Below are 16,834 nucleotides of genomic sequence, written 5' to 3' on the forward strand. Positions count from 1 at the left end.
ATAGATAGATAGATAGATAGATAGATAGATAGATAGATAGATAGATATAGATATTAATAGAGATAGATGATAGGTAGACAGAAAGATGGATATATAGAGATAGATATTGATAGAGATAGATGATTCATAGATAGATAGATAGATAGATAGATAGATAGATAGATAGATAGATAGATAGATAGACTTAATAGCCCCAAGATTTTGGTTAGGGCTTGGATGTATATATTTAAGGTATTTTCAAAGAAGTTTTCAGAAATGTAATAGTTTTATCATATGCCTTTGATCCCCTCCCTGCTTTTTTGAGACAGGGTCTCACACATGGACTCTAGGCTGGCCTAGAAACAGTATGTAGCCCACGCTAGGCTTGAACCTCAGATTCTCTTGCTTCAGCCTCCTGAGTCCTAAGATTAGAGGTGTGAATATTATGCCTGGCTTCCTTTTTTCATTTAATGCTCAAAAATTAGCAAACTAAGAGAAACGATTCAAGCTTTCTACCTTGAATTTATGCCAAATTGATCTGAAGTTAACATCCTTTTTAAAAGGCTATCTAATTAAATCTCACCTGTCTCTGGCTAATCGCATAATGCTATTTCAGATCTCTACTGTCCTGTTGGGTGTTTTGTTTTGCTCTGTTTTTTAAGAAATAAAGGCACCAGGGAAGAAGAAGGCAGAAGAAAAGGAGGGGAAAAAGAATTAAAAGATGAGTTGAATGTCCAGTGTCTTTAACATTAGGTACTTCAGGGCTGAAGTGACAGCTCAGTTGATAAGAACGCTTGCAGTAGAAACAGAATAATACAAGATTGAGTCCCGAGCACCCCCCCCCCAAAAAAAAAAGAACCCTGCATGGCTAGGTGAGTTTGTAACCCCAGTACTAGTGTACAGAGAAATTTGGATCCCAGGAATTTTTTTGGCCAGCCAACATGGCAAGTGGCTTCCTTCCAGTGCAGTGAGTGGCCTAGTCTCAACACAATAAGGCAGAGAGAGTTACTGAGGAAGAAACTGATGTCCGGAGCTCTTCTGCACAACAGCAGGCGGTGCTCACGTTCCTTTGGGCACTTGGTGTACCACCGTCTGGTGCCCAACATAGTGAGAAGGCGCACGTACCCTTCCTTTCCTCTTATTCTGCACAGCTTGTCAAAAATATTCCCTCGGCAGGTAGCTAGGCCTCTTTGCCTTATTGTGCCGACTAACCTAAGAAACTGATTTCTCCATGAAATAATTCAATTCTTCATGGATCACCATCTAACTTTCTGACATTGCTCTGAGATTATTATTTTCTCAAGCCATTCGCTTTGCAGAGCTGGTGATCAGACTCCATTCAATGAGCAAACTTTCAAACTATGCAAACATTCAAACTATGCAAAGTTTGGAGACCAAGATGTGGTAAATATAGTCTGCCCCCCCACTCTCAAGGAGTGGTCGGGGAGACGAGCCCATCATATAAATCCTAGCTCAAGGTAACAGATGCATAAATGGAATCATGCACCATCACGGTGAGGTGGGATTGAGGCGGGAGGGTGTGATTAAACCCTGACCCTAGGCTGAGACTGGCAAGCGGCCATGTTCCTCTAACCTTTGGCCTGTAGATTCTTATCCGTTACTGGTGGACATCACAACCCTGATTGGTATATTTAGGGACAATGTGCTAGTGTGCTGCCCTATAGGCCCCACCCTCCGGAGTAGGGTACCAGTGAATTGTAAGATTTAAGTAAGAATGAGGGATTTAAGGGCAAGGGAGATGGCTCAGCAGGTAGGAGTACTTGCTGTGAGAGCATGGGGGCCTAAGTCTTGATCCCTAGCACCCACACACAAAACTGGACCTACCCCAGCACTATGACTGGGCATAGGTGTGTGTGTGTGTGTGTGTGTGTGTCCGTAGGCCTGTGTACCTATATGTGTGGTCTCTGTTTCCCCGGGTGCCTGCTGATGGCTGGCTGCTTAGTGGTCAGAGTGGTAACCTTTAGCCAGGGTGAACACTGTCTTATCGGCCTAAGACTCCCGGCCTTCCCTTCTTCCTCTCAGCCTCCTGCCCTCCTTTCTTCTCATCGATGCATCAGGTGTGAACATGCATTAGGTGTGTACAAGCATGAAGGTGTTATATGCACAGGATATATATGCGCATGTATGTAGAGATATGTGAGTCTATGCAAGTGATGAGGCCAGAGTTGGACATCAGCTGTCCCACTCTGTTACTCTCTGCCTTATTACTTTGAGATAAAGTCTCTCACTGATCTGGCAACCAGAAAACCTCAGCAATCACGAGTGCACACACGTGCAGGCTGGTAAAGGCAGCGGCTCAAGCCTCTGACCTCAAGGCCATCTTAATACAAAGCCACAGAGAGCTGACATTCTGTGGAAGGTGGTTATGTAACAGAATATGTCAGTATTTTCTTTGGGGTTCTTCTTGCACATCCAGTGTTAGCCATGCTTTACTTTTTGGTAACTCATACCAGATAGCTGTGTGTCTAAATATGAACAGCAGTCTTCTGTTTTCAACACCACACCCACCCCCCACCCCCCACGGGATTTCAGATGTTGAGTGTGAAATGGGTGAGGGGAGCCAGGTGTGGTATCATACAACTGCAAGTCCATCACTTAGGAGTCTGAGTTAGCAGGCCAGCCTGGGCTACATTCTAAATTCCAGGTCAGCCTGGACTACAGACTGAGTCCAAAACAAAACAAACAAACAAACAAAAAACAAAGGAAGGGGAAGGAAGGAAGGAAGGAAGGAAGGAAGGAAGGAAGGAAGGAAAGAAAGAAAGAAAGAAAGAAAGAAAGAAAGAAAGAAAGAAAGAAAGAAAGAAAGAAGGAAGCAATAGGGTATTTTCAAGTTTAAATACAACATAAAGAGAACTGGCTTCAGACGGGGTAATGGGGTGAGACAGATGCTGAGGTACCTTCCAGAAGCTGTGGGCTGAGTTCACCAGCACTTTACTTTCTCACGAAGTGTGTCCCGCTGGTTTAACTATGAAAATATCCTTTGCCCCATATGTTCCAACCAACCCGGTTGAAGTCGGTGCCTTCGGGTGTGACACTGAAGGGTCTGTCTTGCCTCTGGCCCCTCCCTCTCACTGGCTCAGCTTCCTGGTTGCTGTGAGCAGGCAGCTCCTAGGCTTCCTGTCTCAGCTTGGAGGCTACAGCAAGGGAGACGGTTGGTTATAGATGAAAAGGTAGCATGAAACTTCTTCCTTTAACTTGTTTTGCCTTTGGCATTTTGTCACATCAACAAGTAGGCCGTCATACATACATGCATACATACACACATACATACATAGCCACTGCTCATTTTCTGAGGTTACATGGATTGAGAAAGGCCAATATCCAGGAACTCGTATGTTGGCCCCACATGGAAAAGAAGGCCTTCAGAGTGACCATGTCAACCGCACACCAGGGTACTAGCACTTCAAGGCGCTATGGTCAGCAGAGGGATTGTCAGAAACACATAGCATCCGGTCCTTTCTGGTACCCTGAGTGAAACACATGCCCTGTGTCCAGGTGAGAGTGAAGGACTGGCCATCCACTCAGTTCACTGATACTAAGTCCTGAGCATTAGCACCCAGCGACGGGCTGAAAAGCTGTCACAATTTCCATGGCATGCAGATCAGGGGTGATGGGCGTAACAGAACAATCCTGTCATTACTCCCAAAATTTTCAGCCCTTTCCGGGACAAGATGCAGCAGTCCACTGTGGCTTCGATTAAGTCAAATTTATGTAAATAGAATCCGCTCTACAACACATCCAGGAGGGTTATCATTTAAAGGCAAAAATACACAGCTGTTAAAAGGACTAATTTGCTTCCATCAAAATTGTTTGCTAGACAAAATCTTTCTTGAATATCAGTTTTCTCTAACTGCCTGGGAGAACGCTAGGTGCTCATGAGTTTCTAGCTGCACATTTGTCTCCGTTTGATCCCTCTTTCCAGCTTCTACTCTCAATATTCCTTTCTTGGTTTATATAAACCTGTGTCGTGTGTGTGTGTGTGTGTGTGTGTGTGTGTGCGTATGTGTTGTGTGTGTGTTTGTGTGCATGTGTGTGCATGTGTTTGTGTGGACAGGATTTCTGGCCCTCTAGGGCTGTTGTATTTTCATGAGGGTTCATATGGTCTTGCAACACAATACATAGTTTCTGGGAAAAAAAGTTAAATATTTAAAACTAATGGGTCAGCAAGATGGCTCAGTAAGGGTGCTTAATGCATAAGCCTAATGACATGAGTTCAATTCCCAGAGCCTATGTAAAGGTGGAAGGAGAGAGAACAGACTCTACAGAGTTGACCTCTGACATTCACAATTGCACTGTGCCATGCCTATACCCATCTACTGCCACATACGGTAATAATAAATGCAATCAAGTTTTCAGCATCCTCCGCTGAAAATCAGAGCAACCTGACGCGGGAGTCTGTGACACCTGGAGTCTGTGGCTTTCTGTGGACTCTCAGAAAGAGTTGAGGCGCAAACAACACTGCGTTGTGTGATGAGAGCAGGAGGGACACTGTTACCCCACCTAGGATGATGCAAGCCAACCTCCCCAGGAACCGAGGGAGCCACTTTCTCCTGGTCCCCACCAAGACCCCCTCAGCGCTCAGCTTGTGACCTGAAGGCATTCTCTTTTGCTTGCCTTTGTTTCCAAAAGTGGGTCACTCTCCAGCTTGTCTTTCAGTTCCAGGGAATGTCGCCTGCCTTCTATCCTCTTGCTTAGCAGCTTAGGTCAAAGAGAACAGAAGAGACAGGGCCTGCCTACTTAGGTCACAGGATGAGAATGCTGGAGTTTTGTCCTTTGCTCCTTCAGGCTTTGAAACGGATTTCTATGGGGCCGGGCTTGCTCCAGAAGGGCCCAGGAATAGCTCATTGTTTCTCTTATAGTCCTTGATTCTAATGGGTCTATTAGCTAAGAATCTTCTCTAAACTCTGAAAGAAAACCCCAAAGCAGCTGTAATTACTATGTGGAGCCCCTTCCTGGGCATCTGAGAGGAGGTTGACTGCTGATCAATGCTGGAACCCTGGAACAGAACAAATTGGTCTCACAAGCTGCGAGTGACAGCCTCTCTGAATACAGCTGCTTTCTTCATTAGGCGCCTAAAAATATCCCCATCCTCACAGGCTGCTTTGCTGGAAGCCTTCTGCCGCATCCATTTGTCTGTTTCATTCAGAGTTTCTGTACGCCTATGACACCCCAGTACTATTTCAGACTAAAAGTGCACTGAAAACACGTTTCTCTCCCCCACAACACACACACTCACTCCAACTCTCCTTGACTGCCCAACACCATTGTGTACTGGTGAGGCTCTAGCAATCTTCCTGCCTCTTACATTGCCTCAGTCATTTGACCATCCACATTGCTAGCAAGGATCTACAGTTATTACTCCCCCCCATACACACACACACACACTCGCTAAGGAAATGTTCATTATACATGTTCTTTTCTTTCCTCTTCATGGATGGCTTAGGGAAAATTGAGTACAACCCTTTCCAGCTGACTTGGGGTTCTTTGCTCAGGCTTCACTGAGAAGAAACATGGTTTCTCTTCCCCCACAAGGGCTGTCTGTGTGTGAGAGAGACCTGTGCCTATGCCTGTTTCCGTGCCGGTGTCTAAAGCGCTTGCCATGAAAATGTGATGGCCTGAGTTTGAATCCTCAGAAGCCCCCTTGGAAAAAAAAAAAAAAAAAAAAAAAAAAAAAAACAGAAAAAGAGAGAGAAAGAGAGAGAGAAAGATGCAGCAGCATGAATCCGTAATTGCAGTGCTCCTGTTGGGAGATGGAAGGAGGAGGCAGTGTGTTCCCTAGAAGCTCACAAAAAAGTCTAACCAAAAAGACCCCGCATCAAACAAGGTGTAGAGCTAGGGCTGGTCCCTGACTTCCACACATGTGCTATGGTTCCTGTGCACACCCGCAAACACATCACCTGTGTGCAAGTACACACACATACACACCGTCCATACATAATATACACACACGTAAAGCTTTTTTAAAAGTGACGCAGAAACCCGGTGTGGAGCCAGCGACAACTGTGCCCTCTATGGCTATCCCCGCCCTCCCCAGCTTGCCCTCTGGGAAAGTTGGCTTTGTACTTTCTTGGAGGTGGCGCCATGGGTTACAGCGAGGCAACTTCCCGGAGTAGTTCATAGCAGCCACATCATCATCCTTCTCATTTTCCAAATCCAGGGCACTGAGGAAACAGAACATAAAGGGAGAAAAACCAAGAGAGGAACAAAATTAATCAACCTGGTGCGCTTACACCATCCATTTATCCAAGGCCCCTCTCCCCTGACCCCGTGACACAGGCAAACCCATCCACAATGAGAGGAATTACTTATAATTAAGACTCGGAAAATAAACCTCCGTGGTAAGTTCAGCCACTCCGTATGCACACTGGTATATATAACTGTATGAATTCAATGCCTTTAATAGGACTGAAAATCTTCAAGATGAGAGCTAATGTTGCTATGGAAACGTCGCATGCCTTGACTGCAGGACTCAGTTTAAATCTGCAAACTTAGTACCACATTAGCTTTTTTCATATTGAGTTTTCTGGTTGATCTTTTCGGAAGATAAAAGAATAAAAACGACGTCTTGCTGGTTGCTCTTGTTACCCTCACGGCTAAAGGAGAGGGAGAGGGTGGTTTGTAATCATTCCCCCATGCACACATATGTATATCTATCTATGTATATGTATGTATGCATGTGTATACATATCACATATTACATTTATTACCCATATATGATATACTATAGGCTTCCTATATGATATATTTTACCATATATATAAATATATATGTACATACATACACACACATATACAGATATATGTGTATACATATTTATGTATACACACAAGAGAGCTTCCACAAAGAGATTACATAAGAGATAGGGTGAAGATTTTGTAGCCGACCAAGGTTAATTCTGTTCCAAGTTTTTCAAAATTCCCATGATTTGTTCTCATAGAATTACATGCCCAAAGCTCGGCTCGATCACTAATGGCTCTTGCATTCAAAGCAGTAATTTCACAGAGCTCAAAGCCCTTTAGAGAATCAGAAAGGCAGGAGAGCAAAGAACCCAAGTGCCTGGTGTTGCCTGCAGCCCTGTGCTCATTCACAGACATCATGTTCTCTGCCAAAGACAAAATTGGGACCTGCAGAGAGGCAACAAGGAGAGAATGACATTTGGGAAACCGCTGAAGTTATTATTCAGGAGGCAGAGGGTCGCTGTCACCACCTCTCCTCCAGCCCTCTCCTGTTACTGCTGCTCCTGGCCTGGCTCACAGTAACCATTAGCAGCTCTAACAGACCGGCGCTCTTTCAGGCTTTGGACTCAGGTGGGCTTGGGTGTCAGAGTTCATGTTAATAACCTTGAACCTTCATGTTCTCGCTAGGTGGAGACAGCCATGCTCACACCATGTGGCTCTTGCGAGAAATGATGGAGATATACATGCCACTCCAAGTACTCCGCTCAGAAACAAGAGGGACCTCAACAAATCATGCTTTCCTCCAGGTGAAAATGTGCACGGTCAGAGTCTTTGGGGACACTGGAGTGGCACACTGGATTTGGTATGTGTCCACTGAATCTCTGTGGATTCACAGATGTCCTTTCATCTCTCCTTCCCTTGGCTGGTTTTGCTTGAATTCTGTTTCTAGTCTGTTTACTCAGTCAATTGTTTGTCATGAAAGTCTTGACATCATTTCTTCTGATGTCTTGATGGCTATCACAGGCCAGATATAGCATTCATACTTCATGGGTACAGGAGTGAGATGTGGGGGAGGGGATTATCCAGGTGTGCATAATTTCACAGAGTCTCTATTTAAACTTTTCTAAGAATTCAACATAAAATTCTGTACAGAGCTTAGCATGGGCAATTGGCAGCCTGAAGCCCAAGCTTATGGGCCTTTAGACTAGACACAGCTTAGTCAGGAGAAGCAAGCAGGACTCTGATTCATCATTTATCATTTGTTTCTAATTGACATGAGCTGCCCTTTCCTGTGACCTTGAGCTGAACTAGCTTCAGCCTGTGGCTCAGTCACACATGTGTTTCACGTCCTGTGCTAATTACCTTAGATTTGCTATTTGAGATATTGACCACCCCACAGGCCATTGCTCCCACAAGGTGGGGCCAGGCAGTGTGGAGCGGACCGTCAACCTTGCACCATAAGAAAAACCTAGAATCTGACTTTCATGAGTGATAACCTATCCATTAGTCTTTCAGGGCTTTGATAACTAAATTTCACACCCTGGCTGACTTTAAAAAATCATTTACTTATTTCCCAGAATTCTCAAGGCTTGGAAGTCTGAGATCTATGGCCAATTTCTCCTGGTGTCCTCAGGCGGCCTTTCTTCTGTGTGCACAAGGGCAAGCTCATTCTTTTGTTCCTCTTTTGCTAAGGCTGCTGGCCTTACGGATCAGGGCCCTAGCAACTCTGTGACCTCCTTTCATATTGTTTACATTCAAATGACCTGGTGTTCAAATAGTTCCACTTGAGGTTAGAAAGCAGATCTACTGCAGGGAAATGGCGTCCTTGGTCTCTGCTTCAACTTTGCTTCCCAGCCCTTCCTTCCTCACTTTGCTTCCCCCCCCCCCCCCCCCCCCCCCCCCCTCCTTTCTTCTCCCTCCTTCCACCTTCAATGGTTTTCTGAAACACAGTGGTCCCTAGTCCTTTTAAATGGCACCCATTGTCTGCATTCGATTTTCACAAATTGAAAGGGTTGACTAATGGATAAAGAACAGAAAAGCAAAGAGGGCAGCTTCAGTCAGGGAGCAGTGTTTGTGAGGACGTAGGGGTCATGTTCCTGTGTGACAGGAGGTTTGGTGTGTTAAGCTTCTGTGGGGGAGCCTCCCCATTGGATTAGAGCCCTATCTGTGTAGAGTGAGAAATAGCTCATGTAGTATTTTTCCTTCTCAATTTTCTCTTCAGTTTGAAAAAAGCCATAGGGCGCCCCCAATTGCTAAAATATTGAGCCCTCAGTGCCTCTTTCTTCTTTACCTTTCAGGGAAGTGACATTATTAAATAAAATTTCTTCTATACCTTGTTAGAAAAATCATCACGTGAATTGAAAGTATTGCTCAAATTGATCTAATTAGGTTTAGGGGGAGGGGGGAAAAACAAGCAACAACCAAAACTCTTTAATAAAGTGTTCTGAAAAGAAAAAGAAAGAAAGAATTATCGCCCACTTCTGCACTTCCTGCTTTTGGCAGGGACTAGGAGTGGAAGTCTGAAAACACTGTGAGACAGTCTGTTCTCATGGTATTTCTAGCTGAGAACAGGAAGGAGGGGAACTCTCTGAGGGAGAGCGCCTGTTTTGCAGTGATTAGCAGGCCAAAGAAGTTTCACTGGGCACCCGAGCTCGAGCTTGACAACACCTCTGAGATCTTCACCTTTTATCGGGTCAGCCTAAGAGATGTTTGCTGGAAGCAGCAGCAGGACCAAACACCCAGACAAGCAGCGCCTGACACCATCACTCCCAGGTGGCCGCCTCTCTCTAGCCGGAGTTAAGCACCAGAGACCGAGATGGAACCCACGTGGACTCCACCCTTCCCTTCTGGAGGGTATGAGGGAGTTGAGAGCACAACGCATTCATAAATTAAAAAATATATATTTGGAATTCCTAACAGTGCACACTGTGCTGTCCTAACTGTGCAGACAGTGCCGGGTAGGCGCCTGCCTTCCATGTGCTGTCCAGGGCTCCTCGTGGGCTTGCATTTGTCTCCCACCCCACCTTGGTCCTCTCATCGCTCAGTGCTGCAATCTTCTGCACCCTCAGGCAAAGCTCGTTTCTCGACTAATTGTCTTGCCCATCTCCAGTCACAACAGACTTCCCTGTGTGTGATGCTGATGAGTCACAGGGGCTGAATCACGTTAGCAATAAGCACGGGATGATTAATGCTTATTGATTGGCTGGGCGTGCTGGAACCAGAACTGTTCCAAAGTCTAGACTAGCTCATACTGTCCCCTAATTACCTGCAGAGGGTTGTGCGCTCTGGTGTCTAACACTGCAGCGGGCATTCCAGGGAACACCCTCGGTCACCCTAACTCCAATTAGATGGCATAAATCCCCTGAAGGCATGGACCAATGATGTCTTTAAAGACAAGACCAATCCAGGGCTCAGAGGGAGAGGTGGCTGTGTGTGTGTGTGTGTGTGTGTGTGTGTGTGTGTGTGTGTGTGTGTTTGGTGTGACTGTGTCGTCTGTGTGTGTAGTGCTGGGGATCAAGCCCCAGGCCGCTTGGAATCCCTAGCCTTCTCCCACCCCAAGTATTTTAATTAATCTCTAAATTTCTCACAGTGGCTAATACAATGTAAATGCTATGCAAACACTTGTCATACTGCATTGTTTATAGATGACAAGGGTGGGAGGAGGAGGTCTGTGCATGTTCAGCGTGCAGATACAATTTCTTTCCCGACATTTTTTCCCAGGGTTGGCGAAATCTAACGATGCCAAATCTGAAGAGTCTGCAGACCAACAACACAAAGGGATCCTGTTGTTACTTATATGTGCTTAGAGTGCCCAGAAAAAAATACCTCAGTGATAAAGAGCAATGGGTCACATCAGAGTGTTCTACTAATATGCACAATGTTGGGATGAAGATAATTGTCTTTAAATAGGCTCACGTTTCCTTGAGGATATCCTTAGGCATAACTCTGAGAAATGAAACTGCAACATCGTAGGTGCTATCAGGGTAGGCAAATGAAAAGTGATCGATGTATTTAAGCAATGCTTTTGATTTGGTTTTAAGGGGATTTTACATTGTGTAAACATCAGCACTAGAGATAGAGTAACCATCACCTTGTGTCTGGCAACACACAAAGTGTGTTCCTTGATTTGGGCTGCCATTTTGGAAATTTCAGGGTATCCACACTGCAGATGTTGCCAGCTTGAGTAAGGAAGTAGCCTTCTCAACTGTCAAGACAAAGCATCACAGTATCAGAATGATGCCATTCAAGTAACTCTCACCTTGTGTAGTATGGTCCCAGAGCACACCAGTAGCCATGATGGTAACCTGAATGGCTTGATGTGCTTCCTGGAAGGAAAAAGTGAAATCACATGGTTCGTGTTTTTTTTTTTTTTTTTCCTTCGTGTTATGGGTACCTGAAGAAAAAAAACTCCTGAAAGTCCTGAATAAGTCCAATGGAGTCTTTATTAACCATCAACAAGACTGTCCCAAGAAGATTAGTGGAAAGTAGCCCAGACCTCCAGTCGGTTTGAGTTTTTAAGGGCAAAAACGCAAGTGTGATGTATCCAGAAAGGTAGCTCTGGACATCTGCAGCAAGCACTTGTTTTTTGCAGAAGCTGAGAGACAGTAGTTAAATCGCCAGGCAGTTAACCTTCAGCTAAGGGTCATGTTGTATAGGAATTGATGGCTGGTCCAGAGATCAGTTTACCACAGGAATTTATGGCTGGTCTTGGGTCTTAAAGCATTCTCAGGAATACTTTAATGAGACAGCATAACTATAGCTAGTTCACAGCCCACTACAAACTAACTATTGTTAACTTATTACTGTGTCGAGTTACAAATTGAGCTTTATCAGGAGTTTGTATATATTTATAGGATAGAACATGGTAGATTCAGGATCCAGTACTAGCCATATGTTTCAAGCAGCAACTAGGGAGTAAGCAGAGAAGTATCCTACATAGGGAAGGAGGTCTGCTTTGCATCCAGTGTGTCAAATATATATATATATATATTTTTTTTTTTTCTCCGATATATACAAGGTATATTGCTTTTGGAGTGTGAGTTACAACTTCTGCTAGAACATTGCTTTTAAAATGTGAATTACAGCTTCCACTAGAACACTGCATCGTAGAACTCATATTTAAGGTTAAATTATCACCCGATTGTCAGCTGAGGACACTAGTATTTTCATAAATATACCAGGAAGTATGCCGTTGAAATGTCAATAAGATTGTGAATTCACCCTGTTCCCTATGAGCTACTGAGTATCTGCTCCAGAGTGAGAACATGATTGGTCCAGGGCCTTCAAGACTCGGAGTGTATTGTAGAAACAATGACAATAAAGGCTTCATTAACAAGTGTGCTAACTATAGGGAAAAGGTAAAATGCGGTGGGTCTCTCTCCGCAGCGTACTTTTAAGAAGTCTTCTAGCCCTGCTCCTTTCCTTCCTCTACATCAGAATTTCCAGGAGAAGGGTCCAGGTTGGGGGCAAAATGTCAGCGGAGGGATTGCTGGGGCTGCACATGCCAGAGCAAGCTCCCTGTTGCAACTGTTCCTAGGGCTTGTAGAGCTAGTCCAAAGTGCACAGCGAGGCCACTCACTCTCGGCCGAAGCACAAGAAGGTGTAAAGCACGTTAATAAGCCAGTAGTGAAAATACAGCTTCAGATAGACTGTGTTCAAAAATATATGTGTAAAGCTACGGGTTTTATGGGACGGTAGGTTGTTAGGGTGGAGAAGTAAGAAAGGGTGCATGCCTGCTCCAGGGGAAATGGTGCTGGTCTCTAGGAGCTGGGTCCAGTGGCACAAGCGTCTTTTACTCTTCAATTAGGCAAAGTTTTTTTTTTTAAGTATCACATTATGTAATTTTATATTCTATCTGACTTTCTGTTTTTCAAATTTCCAAAATAATCACCTGCTGTTTAGGTAATCTGAACAATTAACTAGAAAGAAAAACAAGAAAACCAGTTTAGAGTTAGAATGTGTCCCGTTAAGTGGAATTTCTAGAAGAAGATCTGTTTTTTCGTGTTTTTTTTTTGTTTGTTTGTTTTTTTGTTGCCTTACATGAATATGTTATGCAGAATTAAAGACCTGATGACAATTCACCTCAGAACCTTCAGGAGGGAACAGGAGACTCAGTAATTCCAATACGGCAAGCGGGGAATCGGTGGTTTAAAAAGAGAACAGGCCACCTGGCCTTTTAAGACCCAGCTTTACAGACATGTAATCTAATATTTACTTTTTCTCTCCTTCCTTTCTTTTGTTTCTGTTTTGTTTTACTTCGTTTTGAGGCAGGGTTCCTCGGTGTAGCTTTGGTCATCCTGGAACTCTTACTGTGTAAACCAAGTCGACCTCGAACTCACAGAGGTCTGGTGAGAGAAGATGCCTTCTAGTCTTCCAGGTAAAGAAAATGAGGCTTCAAGAACCAGGATTAGGCTCACGTGTTGTGCCAGTGAGTGCCTGGTGGAACAAATATTCAAGCATCGTCCTCTTGGCCCTCTGTCCTGTCCCCTGGGATATGAATACACTTACACAATGACTTTTTTGGAATGTCCATTCATTTCTCAGAAAAATTTGTTAATGTTCCCAGCAGTTTTAAGGGTTTTTTGTTTGTTTGTTTTTTCTTTTTTTCTTTTTTTTTTTGGTGTGTGTGTGTGACACATATCCTTAGAAGCCTAAGTCACTTCAGCATCTTCAGGACCCTTTTAAGAGATGTTCAATCCCTTATAAGTAATTCACAGGCCAATAAATGGCTGATTACTGCTAAGGACCTTTAGAGATGCCCCCTGAACTAGGGTCCAGAGGTAAACCAGGAGATGACGATAAAGACCCTCAGAGACTCCACTGATTTTTTTGTGATGATTATGAACTACAGTGATTAAAACATGCATAAAGATTGTGCTTTTCTTATGGTAAGTATTTGCTTTATCAGTTTTCCCAATGGCTAGTGTCATGTAATAGTGAGCTGTTTACCCAGATTATAGAAAAAGTACACTTGCTAAAGGTAGTTTGGGTTTTAAAAAATAATATATATGCTTTACACATACATCCCTTAAATTTTCAGAATACTGTAGCTTGAGATGTAGTTTCTCCTTTGGGGCTGGAGCAATGGATCAGCAGTTAAACAAAAGCACAGCATTTGTGCTCCATCATGAGGACTGGAGTTTGGATCTCACTGCTCTTGCCTGGCAGATGACAACTGCCCATAACCCTACACACACACACACACCCCTTTAAAATGTTTCTAGCCATTTATTGTGGGTTTAGTAAGATAGAGAGAGTCAAACAACGTCCCACCCTTCCCACCCTTATCCCCCAACACACAGGCCATCAGCCATGAGTACTTGAGTCTGTCCTGTCCAATAAAGAAGATTCACTGTGACTTAAAAGGACAACAGTAAAACTCTGCTTAACTGGATTGAAGCATGGTCTAACCTACTTATGAATTAAGATATCATCTGACAGCTACTAACATGTATAAAAAATAAATACATACATGTAACTGCATATACATATATATATGCATAATTGCAACCCCACCCTCCTTGTGCACTCATTTATGTTGCTTGATGTCAGAATGTGCCTGAAAATCTGGAACTTTCTGTAAAAACTCTTACTCAGTTAAAAACAAACCAACAACAGCATAAACAGCTAGGTCCCCAGGTCAATAGCGTCTCTGCTTTACTTGGAAGTGTGTTAGATCCATCACAGAAAAATTTGAAGCAGAAAAATTTGAAGAATGAAAGATACTGTTTCCATCTTGGAAGCCTTTAATGATTTCATGGATGTCCTTGTTTTTTTTTTTCCTTTTTTTTAATATAAATTTTTTATTTATTACAATTTATTCACTTTGTATCCAGCTGTAGCCCCCCTTCATTCCCTCCCAATCGCACCCTCCCTCCTTCATCTCCTCCCATGCCCCTCCCTCAGTCCACTGATAGGGGAGGTCCTCCTCCCCTTCCCTCTGACCCTAGTTTATCAGGGCTCATCAGGGCTGGCTGCATTGTCTTCCTCTGTGGACTGGTAAGGCTGCTCCCCCAAGGGGGGAGGTGATCAAAGAGCCAGCCACTGAGGTTATGTCAGAGACAGCCCCTCTTCCCCTTACTAGGGAACTCACTTGGAGACTGAGCTGCCACGGGCTACCTCTGTGCAGGGCTTCTCGGTTATCTCTATGAATGGTCCCTGGTTGGAGTATCAGTCTCAGAAAAGACCGCTAGGCCCAGACTTTTTTGTAATAGCCAGAATCTGGAAACAACCCAGATATCTGTCAACGGAGGAATGGATATAGAAATTGTGGTATATTTACACAATGGAATACTTACTCAGCAATGAAAAACAAGGAAATCATGAAATTTGCAGGCAAATGGTGGGAACTAGAAAGACCATCCTCAGTGAGGTATTCCAGAAGCAGAAAGACACACATGGTATATACTCACTTATAAGTGGATATTAGACATATAATATTAGGATAATCATACTAAAGAAGGAGGACCCTGGGTAAGATGCTCAGTCTTCATCAGAAAGGCAAATGGGATAGATATCAGAAGAATGTGAAAACAAGGAACAAGACAGGAGCCTACCACAGAGGGCCTCTGAAAGACTCTACTCAATAGGGTATTAAAACCAATGCTGAGACTCATAGCCAAACATTGGGCAGAGTGCAGGAAATCTTATGAAAGAAGGGAGAGATAGAAAGACCTGGAAGGGTCTGGAGCTCCACAAGGAGAACAACAGGACCTTGTTTTTAAGATCTACAGATTCTCCAGTCATGGCGGAACTGCAGGCCAGTGAGAATCTGCATGCTTGCAGGTTTAACTGCTTCAGCAAGTGATGAACTTGTGCCTTGGTGTCATAGAAAACCCAGCCCTTGCTATCAAATCACAGCTCAAGTGTCTCGGCTGAACTCAGCTTACCATTTAGATTACTGCCTCTCCTGGCCAAGGCTCTTAAGTCCACTGTTGAGTCACAAGAAAGACAAACACAGGGTGAATAGCAAAGATGTCAGAGAAAGTGGTTGAACGACATGTCTCCTCATGTATATGGGAGGGTGTAGAGAGTAGATGGCGCCCCCTGAACTGCTGGAGAATCTCTTGAACTTCTGAACCTCCGTTCAGCGGCCTGGAGACAGCTGAGTGACGTCAAGCTGAGAGCTGGAGTCTCCAGGATGAAGAAAGCTGCTTGCCTTTGTCTACAATGCTAGGCAAGGAGAAGGGCACCCAAGGCACACTGCTTTGAAACAGCAGCTCTGATCCGCCCGCCCTCTGTCCCCTGTGTGGTGGCTCCAAGCTGGGGCACAGGCTGTGCTCTGGAGGATGAGTACAAGAACAGAGAGGATGGATTCCCAAGAAGCTCACACCCTTGCAGCCCCTCCTACTTTACAAGTCTCTCTGACCTCTCCTGCCAGTCTGGGAACACTGTCTCCACATTTCCTTTTACTCTGTCTCCTTTGACTGAGGCATTCTGAGGTACACATGTGCCCTCTTTGTTTGTTTACAAGGATGAACAGTATCTCGGTGTCATGATATCACCTCACTGTTGCCATGGTTGGAGATTTAAAAAGCACAGACATCAGACCTTTTTCTCTCAAGGGCAGAATCCTGTGGTGTCATAGGCAAAGATGTTTTCTGCTCACGTGTTCTTTCACTCTCCAGTTCAGCATAGGTATGTTGATACACTAATATAATTAACCTGTACTCATGGAGAAATGAGCAGATGCCTCACATTGAGATAAAAAGGAAGGCCTCCCCTTTTCCATCTCCCCCAGCCACAGCAGCAAAATAATTATAGTAAGAAGCTGGCAGCCGATCTCAGCATTCACAGTGGTGGGTCACAACTGAACCAGAACTGTTAAGGCTGGTGAGATGGATCCTTTGGTAAAGTGCTGACTTCGAAAGCACGGGGGACCAGAGTTTAATCCTCAGTATACTCTCAAGCAGCCAATGTAGTAGCACGTTTGTAATTCCAGGTCTGGGGAGACAGAGACAGGAGGGCTCCAGGGCTCTCTAGCTGGCCAGCTGAGCCTGATCTGTAAGCCCCAGGTTCAAGTGAGTGATCTCACTCATTGGCCTCAAAATAACAAAAATAATAATTGTAGATGGTTCCTGAAGAATAACACCCAAAGTTGACCTCTGGTACTCACACACACACACACACACACACACACACACACACACACACACACA

Source organism: Psammomys obesus, unplaced genomic scaffold (assembly GCF_907164565.1).
Source record: "Psammomys obesus unplaced genomic scaffold, mPsaObe1.curated_primary_1811, whole genome shotgun sequence".
Lineage (NCBI taxonomy): Eukaryota > Metazoa > Chordata > Mammalia > Rodentia > Muridae > Psammomys > Psammomys obesus.